Here is a 12,176-nt window from a genome sequence, read left to right as displayed (position 1 = left end):
AGAATGAGTGGCCGATTCTCTCATGCAAATCTAGACTAGGATAAAGCTTAATAATTTAATTAATTAAGGTTGATTAATAATTAAAAAGGTTAGCATGCTAAAATAACAAAGAATGGGTCAAAAGGTGAGTTGGCATATCAATGCTTAATCAATTAAGGGTGGCCGAAATTACATAATAAAAATGAAGGGGAAATGTTTTTTAGTTGATAAATTTTAATACCTTAAGAGCCTTACCTATCCATTAAATAATTTAGTGAATTAACACTTCAATTAAGGGACCTAAATGAACTTATTTCCTACTCACCTCAAGTAACTTAAATAATTCCTTAAACTTTCTTTTAACTTAAATCAAATTACTAGATAAAATAAAATATGGAAATGATTTCTTAAATCTTAAATTTTATCTCAAAACTTCAACTCCAGTCCGGCCTCACTGAATTAACTGAAAAGAGAAAAATTAAACTACTGCATAAAATAAATAAATTTAAAGAAGAAAATTTAAATACTCATGCCATAAAAATCATTTTAATTTAAATACTAGAATTATGCATGGCTTATACGTAGTCTAATTTACGGGTTCTACACCTGGAATTTGTTTTGAAGAAAACAAATCAAAACGACGAATACGAGCGACGGAGTCGGAGTTGGATTTTCCTTCTTGTTTTGTTGCTGCTGTTTTCGATTATTAGCTGCTGTTCTCTTCTGCTAATTTCGAAGGTGGGGATGATGGAATGCTAGGTATTGAAGGTGAATGATATAAGAGGTGTTAACTGAGTCTTGAATTGCATTTAGTTGAGAGTTACAAGTGCAAGAGTTGAATGGGTTTTTGAATTGTTTCTTCTCCCCTTAGCTGCCGATTCTTGCTCTCATTCTTCCTGCAGTATCAATGGTTTTTAGTCTAGTAGGTTGAGTAGAAATGAGGTGTTCTATTGTATTTAAATTTACTACCCATTAAAGAATTTAAAATGAGAAATGAATACCCCATGAAGTGCAATTAGGAGTGGTTTGAATGGAGAGTTACCAACCTTTGAATTATTTTAAATGTTGGACCCAAAATTATTATTACTAATTTGCATGGTATTTTATTGTTTAAATCTTGTATTTTAATTGTTTAAAGTTTAGTACCCTCATTATATATTTTAGTGAATTTACACATTAAATTTAGGATAGATTATTGCATAGCATTCATGACCTCAAATTTAAATATTCAAATGCTAGGGTTAATTTCTTGAATATATCATACCTAGATTAATTCATCCCCATATGTTTACATATTTTAATTTAAGCCTAAAGAACTTATTTAGTAACTTAGCTCTAATTAATTAAATAAATCCCAAATGCCTTCTTCTTCTTTAAATTAAATTATTCTTTGGCTTAATTTAAATTTAGGAATATTTTCTTATTATTAATCTTATTATTAATCTTATCTCTAATCTCCAAACTCCGGTCCGACCTCGCGTATGTATCCTGAAAAGATAAAAACTAAACATCTACCTTTAAAATAAATAATCATGACTTAAAATTATTAAAATAAATCAAACACTTCATATATTTATATAAAATATTCATTTCTAATTTAAATAGTAGAAATTATGCATGGCTTATACGTAATCTGATTTTCGGGTTCTACAACTCTATCCCCCTTAAAAGAAATTTCGTCCTCGAAATTCGCTTATCCTTGATAAACAAAAAGTTTAGACTGTGGGGCCCTTAGCTCCTAATCGTTATTACAATGCAATCAGATTATGGTTTAATTAATCACAGCGGAAAACGAGTTTAAAATTTCTTTACAATGAGCCCAAAATATATCTTCTATAGTTTGAATACTAAAAATAGTATTTCATCTCACGTCATAAACGCGCTCACACGTAATTAAAACCAATCATATACACACAACACATATCCTCGGGACATGCCCCGGTATATAGATACATATACATATACTGGGAACAAAACATGAAACCTCAGCTCAGACTGTGACTCCCTCCAGAAGTACCCTCTCCGGTCTCCTGATAACCTGGAGTATCTGCCATTGTCCACACACAAAGACAACAACAGCCCCCCTTGGGGGTGAGCAAAGCTCCGTATGGAACAACCAATCATATATACCACAGATATCTAAACAATGATATATGGTATGCAATGCATGTATGTCGTGGAGGTATCAGGTCAAATGCCCATCCACTGAGCACATGTCAGAATCAATCGAATCGCTATCAAATCAAATCAATGCTCGAGCTGGCACACCGGCCGATATGGGAATACACGTATGATAGCGTCGGCAAAGCGCCATCAAATCCCACATCTCATATCCAATCATATGGGGCCACAAATGTCTATGTTTTACGGGTCATATAATACCAACATAGCAATTGTGTTCACAAACCCCGGAATCCAATCCAATCATATCAAAGTATCCAAGGATCATAGCTCAACGTGCATGTCATGTATCGATGTATGCATAAAATGATGTGTTAACAAAACATTTATTTTATACATCGATATTCAAATCTCAATATCATGTATGCCACATCAAATCAACAAATAGGCATATAGGCACGTATTCCAATCCAATCAATCCATCATATATCATATAATACAGATACCTGTCGTATGTTACCCGGTCGCAACATACCTCAATTCTTCGTTTCCAATTGATGTAGCCTGAAGATATTGATATTACACTTTGTCTACATCAATAACATACTCATTCTAATCAATAACATACTCCAAAATCATTAATATGAGTTTCAAATATCATTTGAAACTTCAAAAATTCATATCAAATCATAATCATATCATAATTCAATTCCGACTTCGAATATAAGTTTCTTGTCGATTATTCTACTACATATCAGAAATTCAACTTCAAATACATGCGATTCCAGCACTTTGATATTTAAAGCTGTTGGAACTAGAAGAAAATTACCTCAATAAGAAGCCCTCAACGCGACGATCACAAATATATATAATTTGTTTCGCGTTTAGACAGCGTTTCATAGTCGTTTTGGAAGAAAGAAATAAAATTTCTCTCGGTTATTCTCGAAGCCTCTGAAATGAAATGAAGAAAACGAACGGAAAAATTGTTCTTATCTTTCCACCGCTCTCGCTCCCGCGCTCGGGCGGTAGAATTCTCGCGCCCGAGCGCGAGACATTCTGCCCCCGGCTTTCACTATTACCGCGCTCGGGCGGTCACAAACTACCGCTCGGGCGCGGGGTGTTCTGCCCGAACACTCACCTTTTCTTCCTTGGCGCTCGGGCGGTCATTTTCTACCGCCCGGGCGCCACTCGTTCTGTACAAATTTTAATGTTTGTACTAAATTGGCGTCCGGCCTCTCCACTCGAGCTCTTACAACGTCAATTCATATTCAATATTCATTTTCTCAATTCCCTTGTCACGATATACATCAAATACATAATCACATGACAATTTCATAATTTATCGATAATCACACAAGATTTACGATAATACGATACACGGTCCTTACATAGACTCTTAATTCTAGAATCCTAATAATCCACGCTTCCGATGCGCTACTCTGATAAGATAAATATTAAGCTGTCCTTACGTTTCCTCAATCCTAAATAAATTTGTCTACCAAAATCCTCGTTTGTGAATCGCAACTTAAAACAACTTATGGTAACAATTTTGACTTATCCCGCAATTCCTCATACTAGAGGTGGATGTCCAAATTTAACGCGCCTTACTTTTCTTATAATATACCCAAGATGTTCATTGACCTATTATATTCCAATATTGAAATCTTAACAGCATCCCTTTTTAACTTTATTGAATTCAAGGTATGTTAAAGCTTCAAGTCCAAGTATTGGCATTCATGCAGTTCGACTTAGGAGGTCTTAGTAAAACACATAAAAGTTTAAGCCTTATCTCAACCCCATAATAATATTAGACTAAGATCCTTGAATCGAATCTTTATCTTACCGCTCCAAACTTACATAACCTAAATATTTAGAAGTGCATTTCAATATAACGTTGTTGCAAATCTTAAATTCGAGTGGTCTTAATCCATTAAACCCAAAATATATGATACCGATCTTCCACCTAAATAATAAAATTATTCTAGCACAAATTACATGCTTAAACTATTTCCTTTTCAATTAGAATAAAGTTGAGACCTAAGACCCTGGGACTTTCCTTATTGAAGCGAATGTCGCACCCTTACGTATCATTAATGCTTAATTAATACTAGCATATAAAACTTAATAAGTTAACCGATGGTAGCATTAGACTAACTCTAATAAATCAATTTCATTTATAACCCATAGAATTCTAGAATCCCCATATCAAGCTTGTAGATTCCTTGATAAAAATCTTAATATTCATCAATTGATAACTTATATTGAACACAACTAATTCCCCTTTGTTTTTTATTTCACTCAAAATTTCCGTATGAACAAATATCCCATAAATTTGAAATTCAAACTTACCTAATCCAAATAGCTTTGAATAAAACAATTCCAATACGCATATCCGTTTAGTTCCAAGTTTGTTAATAACTTCCAAAATCTCTCAAGACAAAGTGTCTACCTCATCTCTTACGTGCGTCTACCAATTATACTAACCATCATCGTACCCAACTTTCCTAAAAGTTTTAAATTCTCACAAGGTATAATCTTAAATATTAAGATCATGACTCAAACTTGTGACACATCAAACTTACGTTCCCAAAAATTTACTAACTCAATGTTTATCCTTATAACTTAACTAACCGATCAAATTTATCTTAAATCGTCATCACTTTAAATCCTTAATTTTTCACAACATGATTTCACTAACGCTTAAATTTTCATGCCTAAGATTGATTCATCCTACAATGTCCTTGGTTACCATTCATTATAACATTATAATCCAAATATCTAAATATTCTATATTTCCTTCGAGCCTAAATAACCGAAAATTCCTACCATTTAAACCGTTCAATTCTCACTTACTACTAGATAAGTTCTCAAATTTCCTAAGATTTTAAAATTAATTCTTAATTTTTTCGAATATCATCAAATTTTTCCCTAAATCTCAAAAATTCCAAAATTACCCATGAGTTCTCAGTATTCTCAATTTCATTTTATAGATTTCCCGTATCATAAGATTCAATAGTCTTAAGTTTATTCTAGCCTTTATCTTATTTTCAATATGATGTACAACTGGTTTATTTGTCTCTGGTTGTTCTTGTACCATGACTGATTTTACAAAGTGAACATATTTCCCTTTGTCCATATTCAATTTTGGCTGAGTATCACTGATGGAATTTTCATCTTGGTTGTTGAACCCTAAACCAGTTTTATCAGTAACTGATTTTTGTTTATCTATTATTTCAGCTTGTGAAATAGATGATTTATTCCATTCAATGATAAGCACAGTTTGCTTTGAGTTCTCAAGTATTAACTGATGAATCATAGATTGGTTATTGCTTCTTTCAGCATTCAGATCAGCAATCTCCCGTTTAAGACTCAACAGATCAACTGATTCATCAGTTTCAGTTTTATCGTCTTCAGGATCACTTTGCTTTGCTTCGGCCTTCTCAAAAGATAAGGCAAGCTTGTGATACTCATTAACCATGTCATGAAGTGTAGAAATGAGTGCATCTCGTGTGAAATCAGTTGAGTTAAAGTTAAATACCAGTTGACTGGTTGGCTCTAGTTCTGTGTCATCAGCATCAGACACTTGACTTCTTCATCATCATCACTGGAGCAGCTCAAGTTCTCAGATTCTGAATCATCGCTGTCACATTATGCCCATTTGGACTTGCTTTCCTCTGCTAGAAGCACCTCATGCTTCTTTTTGTATGATTTCTTGTCATCCTTAGTTTTTCTTTTGTGCTCGTAAGGTTTCTTTACCTTTTCAGTTGAGCCTCGACTGTCCTTCTTTGGCTTAGGACAGTCAGCAATGAAATGACCAGTTTTTCCATAGTTGTAGCAAGCATTAGGTTCTTATTTGAAGTTATTTCTCTGATATTGTCTTTGGAAGTTTCCTTGATTTCTTCTCATAAATCTTCCAAATTTTCGGGTGTAAAATTACTGTTTTACCCCTAGACGTAAAATTTCACGTTTTTTACTTTTTCTTAATTTCATTGACTCTAACATGTCCCAAATAATTATTTAAGCCTAAATTAAAATTCTCATAATTTTATTTAGCTTATATTAGACTTTTTAATTAATTCGTAATTAGTCGTTTTGAAGACGTTTTAATCCCGAAAAATTTCAAACTTTAATATAACATTCCTAAATTCACAATTTAGACTTTTTATATTATTTTAGCCCTCGAGAACCACGACTCGAGCCCCATGAGCCATATTTCGATTAATTTTCCAACTAGAAAACCCTAGCCGAACCAAACTTGGAACCCACGAGCCATCTTTAATTTTTTCTCAAGCCCAGCTCGAACCACCATGAGCGAAACCGGAGCCAACCCTTGTATAGACCCTACTGGACCCTTAGCACCCTTAGGAACCAACCCAACCCCAAAACCGAAGACCCCAACCAAGCACACAAACTGGCCGAGAACTCCAACTTTGGCAAGGACTCTTGCTTACTCGCCTAGGACCTAGCCAACCCCAACCAGCCCTGAACCAGCCCCTCTTGCACCTTCCTAGGACACTAAGGACTCATCCTAGCCCAGCCCTAAGCCCCCAGGCCGAGCCATCTACGCTGCACAAGTCGCTGAACCTGCACGACTCTCCTTGAAGCTCTTGGGTGGGAGGCTAGGACTCCTCCCAGCCCTCTTGACTCGAGCCCTATCGTGTGTAGGGCTCTTCTCTCGAGTCAAACACGACCCTGGCTAGCCCTGGTCCCAAGCCAAGACCAAGACAAGTGCCAAGTCCAAAAACCAAGCCCTACAACCCCCATGACAGGAAGTTGATTTCAGCTTTCATGTTTCGTGTGTGCAGTGTGTTTGGGGAGACTTAGAACTCCATAACTCATGTAAATACCTTCCCTAGACATCCCCTAATCATTGCAGCCCATTTATACATGTAAACAACACAAGTTTGAATCAAAATCATGCTTGAAATTGAATGTGTTGCATAAAAACAAAAATAATTTAAAGTGTCACTTGTTTTTCCATACAATTCATACATAAACACATATTATGGTGTGATGATGTTTGAAGGGAATAATTATGTGTGCCTTTGCGTATTTTACGCATGAATTTACGTTGACGATTGCGAAGAACGGCGACGAAAACCTAGGCTTGATTTTCCTTGAAGCTTTTTTTGAATTTTCCTCTGAATTGTGGGGTGTGTGTGTGCCGTGTATCTTGAGGGAGTTTGTGGGAGTGTGGGGCGTGGGGTTTAGGGTTAATGGGGAGGGTTTTTAGTATTTTGTAGTTAATTAATCATTAATTAAGCTTAGGTCCATTAGGAAGTTAATTAGGCCCATTAGTGCTTAATTAAAATATAAAAATTATTTTGTTTAAATAAGTTTGTGAATTTATTAGCCGGGTTGCCAAAACGTTTGCATTTTTGTTGAAAAATAAACACCGATAAAATTTAGTTTCGGCATATAAAATCAACTAAAAACCCTTTATTTTCAAAAATATGAAAAAGCATCAATCATATTTTAAATAATTAAAAATAATTATTTAATAAAAACATTTTTACATTTTTCAACCCTCGTCTCCGTTCCTCGATCGCAACTCGAATAACCCTTAAAAATACATTTCTAATGCATGTAAGAAGAAAACTACTAAAACGTCATGTAAACATGTCACATAATTAGTTAAGCAATTAAAATGAGTTAATTAACTATTTTTCATATTCCCTAAATTTGCATGCAGTTTAATTACGTCGTCTTAATTCTTTGGCCTTACAATTCCTCCCCCCTTTAAATAAAATTTCATCCTCGAAATTAGAACTCACCGAATAGCTTTAGATAGCGACTCCTGAAGTCCCTCTCGTTTTCCCAAGTAGCATCCACTTCCGAGTGATTCAGCCACTTGACGTTGACCATTGGAATGACTTTGTTACGCAGTCTTCTCTCTTGCATTCCCAAGATTTGGACAGGTCTTTCTTCATATGTCATATTTGGAGTCAATTGTAGAGTTTCATAATTTAGCACATGTTATGGATTCGACATGTATTTTCGCAACATCAAAATATGGAACACATTGTGAACTCCAGAAAGCATTGGTGGCAATGCCACTATATAAGCTAGTGTCCCAACCCTCTCTAAAATCTCTACCGGACCAATAAATCTCGGACTAAGCTTGTCTTTCTTGCCAAAACGCATAACATCTTTCATAGGTGCTATTTTCACAAACACATGATCTCCCACTGCAAACTCTAGGTCCCTTCGTCTCTTGTCGGCATAACTCTTTTGTCAGCTTTGTGCAGTCTTAATTCTCTCTAAAATTTTAAATGCAAGCTCGGCAGTCTTTTCAATCACATCCAGACCAATCTCTCTTCTTTCACCAACCTCGTCCCAATGAATAGGAGATCTATATTTCCTTCCATAAAGTGCCTCAAAAAAAGCCATCACAATTGATGATTGAAAGCTATTATTGTAGGTGAACTTTAATAGAGGTAATTTTGGTTCCCAACTGCCTTGGAAATCAATAACGCAAGCTCGCAGTAGATCTTCTAAAAATTTGTATAACTCTTTCGGACTGACCATCGGTTTGAGGATGGAATGTTGTACTGAATAATAACTTGGTCTCCATCGCTGCATGTAGACTCTTCCAAAAAGATGACGTGAATCTCAGATCTCTGTCTGAAACAATGGATACAGGAATCCCATCCAGACGATTCTCGAATATATAGCTCTGCATACTAAATCATGGTGAATATCATCTTGATAGGTAGAAAATGCGCTGATTTCATAAGACGATCCACTATCACCCATATAGCATTGAATCCATTAATAGTCTTAGGCAATCCCACAAAAAAGTCCATAGTAATATTTTCCCATTTCCACTCAGGAATAGGAAGTGGCTTAAATTTTGCTGGCCTCTGATGCTCTACTTTAACTTGTTGACATGTCAAACACTCGGTTACAAAACGCAAAATGTCTCTCTTCATACCCGACCACCAATATAATAACTGCAGATCTTTGTACATCTTTGTGCTTCCCGGATGAATGGAATATGGTGTGTCATGAGCTTCCATCATAATGAGATCTCTCAAAGAATCTTCACTAGGAACCCATAAACGATCTCGATAATAAACTATACCATCCACCTCAGAATATAGCTTCCGGCCATTGGTTTCATCTCTAGCTCTCCACTTTTGCAATTTCTCATCGATAGACTGCCCATCACGCATTCTATCTCTCAAAGTCGACTGTACTGATAATAAGGCAAGATTAGAGGCCTCGCCCCTAGCTTACACTGTAAGCTCAAACCGCTGTATCTCGGACTGCAACGGTCTTTGGGGTGATAATTGAGTGATAGCTGCTGCTTTTCGACTCAATGCGTCTGCTACAACACTAGCTTTTCCCTCATGATAGCTAATCTCACAGTCGTAGTACTTCACTAATTCAAGCCATCTTCGCTGTCTCATATTCAATTCTTTTTGGGTGAAGAAGTATTTTAAACTTTTATGATCGGTGAATATGAAGTAGGTGGATTTTACGTGTTTTTCATATTATGTGATAGCTCGTTGTGTTGCTCATATCGTTTAGATTGCATGCATTTTGTGACATTTTGGCATATATTATGTTTTATCGTTTCTCATGTGTCTCGTGGGTGAAAATGAATAAGATTTGTGAATAAACTGAAGAAAATGCATCGATGTGTGAGAGACCTCCGCCCGGCGCACATTTATGTCCGCCCGGGCGCATGCAAGATGTGAGAAAAAGATTTTTTGCGAGATTCATCTGCTCGGGCGCAAACTTATGTCAGCCCGGGCGCGTCGAATGAAAAAATAAAGCAAGATCTGCGAAGGCCATCCGCCCGGGCGGAAACTTATGTCCGCTCGGGCGCGTTTGATTTTTGGAAAGATTTGCGGCCGATATTTTTCCTAAATTTTGAAAGGATCCTGATAGATGGCATGATTTTGGAAGATATTCAGACATCATTCAGCAGCCAAGGTGTCTAGAGAAGGAGAAAAGCTTGGAGAAATTGCTTGGAGTTGAAGATTCGAAGATTTCCGGGCACAGTTTTTCACAGATCTCGTCTCGTCTAGTATTTCTTATTTAGTATATATCATTTAAACATTTTGTTGTTTATTTTCACTACGAATTCGCGTAGATAAACTAAAATATTTGTTGATATTTAAGGGGATCTTATCCCGAAACTGATTTAGTTAATTTGTATTTCAATTGTTGGTTTATTCTTGATTATGCTACTGCTTTCATTATAATTATTAAAGTATAGCTAACTTTAATAATAATCTTATATTGCAAGTGAGTTCGAGAGAATAGCTTGTGATAAGAACGAGTAGAATAGTCCGTGGATCTACAATTTACATAGACATATGAAATTGGATACGTGCCGATAGTCATAGTACGATCGGACGAAAACTAGGAGCTTTCATAGATCGATATGCGATTCACTCTTGATAAATAATTAAAGACATTTAATTACTTAACTTCGAAGAATTAATTTGGCATAGCTCGAGAGGGCATGTTCATTTGAATAGGAAATCCTGTCGGAAGCATACATCACTATCGAACGAATTAATTGATTAATGAGGGATAGGTGAACTTAAATTCCCAACAAATACATTTCCCATCGAAATCTATTTAAGTGGTTTAGAGTTTATATTTCAGCATTTAATTCTTGACTTATTCATTGAGTTTCTATTTAATTTTAGTAGCTATAAACAACCATTCAAGTTTCGTTGCTAGATATTTGATAACTGAAAATAATAATTGCAAAATACAGTCTTCAGTAGAACGGTATTCGTGCTCGCGTACATTAGACTATTACTTGACATCGTGCACTTGCGATTAATTTTCGAGCATACAAAATCATATTTTTACTAAGGATTCCACAGTGCAAGTTTTGCTCGATCAAGTTTTTGGCGCCGTTGCCGGGGACTGTTAATTCACAATTTTATTTTTAGTTATTTTATTTAGCATTGTTTTATTTTTCTTGAGCTAACACTCCATATTCTATTCCAGAATTCTTTTCCAGTGCATGCCAAAGTCACTTGATGTGGAGCTTGAGCAGTTTGACCCGAAAAGAACTTTCCGCAGAAGAAGACAGCAACATAGACTGAAGTAAATGATGGAGAGGCACGAGCATGAGGAGGAACACCATGAAGACAGACATGTTGAGATGCCACACCGCATACCGATGCTAGAGTATTCCCAGCCTTCTTTGGATGGTGCACGCCCCAGCATTGTGAGGCCTATTTTGCGGGCAAACCACTTCGAAATCAAGCAGGCCATAATTCAGATGATTCATGTCCAGTTTGGAGGATCTGCAGTAAATGACCCAAACACACATCACAGATTTCCCTGAAATTTGCGATACTTTTTATATTTAATGGAGTTTCTGATGACGCTGTTAGGTTGCGTTTATTTCCTTTCTCTTTACGTAACAAAGCTAAAGCATGGTTAATTGTTTTGCCTGTAGGTTCAATCACCACATGGGAGGACATGGCGAAGACGTTTCTCATTAAATACTTTCCTCCATCTAAGACCATGAAGCTGCGGGCAGACATAATCACATTTGCTCAATTCGATCAGGAGTCTTTACATGAGGCATAGGAGGGTTTCAAAGATCTATTGCAAAGATGTCCTCATCACGAACTGCCACTTTGGTTAGTCGTTCAAACCTTTTACTATGGCTTACTCATTCCTATTTGTACTATGATAGATGTTGTTGCTTGTGGAAACCTACTGCGAAAAACTGCTGAGGAAGGATATGAGTTATTGGAGGAGATGGCCGCTAGCAGCTATCATCCTCATTCTGAAAGGAACAACCAGAGAAGAAGTGCAGGAGTTCACCAGGTAACTGACCTTTCCGCTATTACTGCACAACTTGATGTCTTGAAAAGGAAATTGGACGGTTTAAATATGGGTGGCACAGCTATGCGTCTTCAAGAGATATTCTGTGATAAATGTGGAGGTGAAAACTTTGAGAAAGACTGTCAAGATGACAATCCATTTTTATGCACAAGAAGGGCATCAGTGAATCAAGTGGGGGTCCAAAATCGTCCAAGAAATTATCCGTATTCGAACACATAAAATAATGGATGGATGCAACATCCCAACTT

The 12,176-nt window shown here is 36.2% G+C and overlaps 1 non-coding gene across 1 annotated transcript; it reads right to left on the bottom strand.

Annotated features, from left to right (window-relative positions):
• Positions 1 to 11,605: 11,605 nt before the first annotated feature.
• LOC140824905 (small nucleolar RNA R71) lies at positions 11,606 to 11,711 on the bottom strand. The gene has a single exon (XR_012116521.1). It is a non-coding gene; the product is annotated as a small nucleolar RNA R71 (small nucleolar RNA).
• Positions 11,712 to 12,176: the final 465 nt, after the last annotated feature.

Source organism: Primulina eburnea, chromosome 2, assembly GCF_022965805.1.
Source record: "Primulina eburnea isolate SZY01 chromosome 2, ASM2296580v1, whole genome shotgun sequence".
Classification (NCBI taxonomy): Eukaryota; Viridiplantae; Streptophyta; class Magnoliopsida; order Lamiales; family Gesneriaceae; genus Primulina; species Primulina eburnea.
This window is presented reverse-complemented; position numbering and strand designations above follow the sequence as displayed.